Source organism: Corylus avellana, chromosome 8 (genome assembly GCF_965113065.1).
Source record: "Corylus avellana chromosome 8, dhCorAvel1.hap1.2, whole genome shotgun sequence".
In the NCBI taxonomy this organism is placed as follows: Eukaryota; Viridiplantae; Streptophyta; class Magnoliopsida; order Fagales; family Betulaceae; genus Corylus; species Corylus avellana.
The window spans coordinates 12488392-12490848 of NC_142497.1; the positions used below are offsets into that span (position 1 = coordinate 12488392).

Sequence of the window (2457 nt, forward strand, 5' to 3'; positions counted from 1 at the left end):
GGATCAGGGGATGATGTCAAAGTAGTTTTTCTAGTCTCCGTCTCTATCTTAGAAGTTAAGTCTAACAAGGTGTCAGCTTGTTCCAATAGATTGTCTAGTTCTATGTCACTTCCTAGTGCAATCAGGCATTCTCCCAGGGGGTCTTCAATATCTGGTTTATTGACAGTTTTCTCTACTATCTCCTCAATTAAGCATGTGCTTCTAACCTCCTCATACTCAAATGGCTGCTTGCTAATATCAAAGATGTTCAGCTCCACTGTCATGTTTCCAAATGATATCCTTATGACTCCAGCTCTACAGTTGATTAGGGCATTGGCCGTAGCTAAAAAGGGACGCCCTAATATGATTGGAACTTGAATTTTTGCATTTTTTGTCGCTGTATCTAAGACAATGAAGTCCACAGGGTAATAGAACTTATCAACTTTGATCAGCACGTCTTCAATAATTCCCCTTGGAACATTCACAGATTTGTCAGCCAACTAAAGTGTAATTGAAGTGGATTTCAACTCTCTCAATCCCAACTGAACATATACTGAATATAGAAATAGATTTACACTGGCCCCCAAATCCAACAGAGTTTTTTCAACTCGATTGTCACCAATCTTGCAAGCAATGGTAGGACATCCAAGGTCCTTATACTTTACAGGCATCTTGTATTGCAATATAGAACTGACCTGCTCTGTCAGGAAAGCTTTCTTGGGACGTTCGTCTTTCTCTTAATGGTGACCAAATCCTTCAGAAATTTGGCATAAGAAGACACTTACTGGATGGCATCTAGGAATGAAATGTTTATCTGCACTTGCTTGAACACTTCCAAACTATCATCAAACTTCGAGCTCTTCTTTGGCGCTATCAGTCTTTCTGGATACGGAGCTTTGGGTATATACTTTCTGGAAGGATCCTTAATTATCATAATGGCAATGTTCAGTTCTGTGTCTTCCGCAGGCTTGTCCTGGTTTTCCTTCTCTTCTGCAGCCTTAGTGGCCTCTTCAGGCATGACCACCTGATTATCCACTTGTTTGCCTCACCTTAGAGTGGTGATGGCTTGTACATGCTCCTAACCATGCATAGAGGCAGAGGAACTTCCAATCACAAATTGCCCTTTTGGGTTAGGCACAGGTTGACTAGGGAACTTCCATCTTTCTCTTTCCCCCACTTGATTTGCTATCTGGCCAACTTGTCCTTCTACCTTGATCATGGCCTGCTTAAGTTCTTGTATGTCTTTGCTATGAGCCATGTTGGAATTCCTCAACTCCTATATGGCTTCATTGGTGAAACCTTTAGCTCTTGTATAGCTTGGGCGTTGGACTGGTTGACTTTTTCTATTAATGTTTTTATCATGTCTTCCAGTGATGACTGTGGTGCAGGCACTTGAGTGGTAGATTGATAAACAGGTGGTTGAGCTTGGTGAGATGGCCTGAACTAATTCTGAGTGGTATCTCTTTGGTTCAGTGGCTGATTTTGCTTCCAAGAGAAATTGGGGTAATTCCGCCACCCTGGATTGTAAGTTTTAGAAAACGGTCCAGTGGTGGGTTTTCTGTACTCATTGAAGGCATTAACTTGCTTAGTTGGGTACTCTGTTGACAGAGTTGGACAGTTTTGAGTGAAATATGTATGACTATCACATAACCCGCATGCATCAACATGGTAACTATCTACTGCATTCACTAGTTTGTTTAAGACCATAGTGTCAAACTAACGCCTGAGAACCTTGAACTCCTCCCTTAATTCAGCATCGTTCCTCACCTCATAGATGCTTCCTGTCTTGGAAGCGGGTTGTTGTCTGTCCCAACTATCTTTTTAAATCCCATTGTTGTGCTCGTTCAGCCATTTCGTCCAAAGTTTTATAGGCTTCATCCCCAGTAAGACTTAAGAATTCTCTACCATTCATCGTCTCAAGCGAGTTTCGTTCACTTGGTGTTAGTCCCCTATAGAAAATTTGAACTAGCACCTCATTCTCAAACCCATGGGGTGGGCATTTTATAGTAAGCTCTTTAAACTTCTCCCAGCTATTGGTGAATCTTTTCCCTTCTTTCTGTCTGAAATTGGTGATCTGTTGACGGAGGGCATTGATTTTGGAAATTGGGAAGAACTTGTGGTAAAACTTGCTTTGCAGCATATCCCAAGAAATGATAGATCCAGGTCTATTGTTGAGTAGCTAGGATTTTGCCCTATCATGTAGGGACAGAGGGAATAACTAAAGACGCACCGCTTCTGCTGGGGCATTTTGCATATTAACAATGTCGCAAATTTCCAAAAAAATCATCACATGAACATATGGATCCTCATTCTCTAATCCTCTAAATGCAGGAAGGTGACCTATTGTACTTGGCTTTAGCTCGAAGCGAGTAGCTGGCAACACTATACAGGACGGTGTGTTGGTAATATTGGGTATGAACAGCTCCCTAAGGGATCTAGGTTGATTTTGTTCTCCCATCTTAACTGACTTTTCCGAAT

The 2457-nt window shown here is 41.7% G+C and overlaps 1 non-coding gene across 1 annotated transcript; it reads left to right on the forward strand.

Moving 5' to 3' along the window:
- Window positions 1-1961: 1961 nt before the first annotated feature.
- Window positions 1962-2068, forward strand: LOC148584140 (small nucleolar RNA R71). Its single transcript, XR_015913054.1, has one exon. It is a non-coding gene; the product is annotated as a small nucleolar RNA R71 (small nucleolar RNA).
- The last annotated feature ends 389 nt before the right edge of the window (window positions 2069-2457 follow it).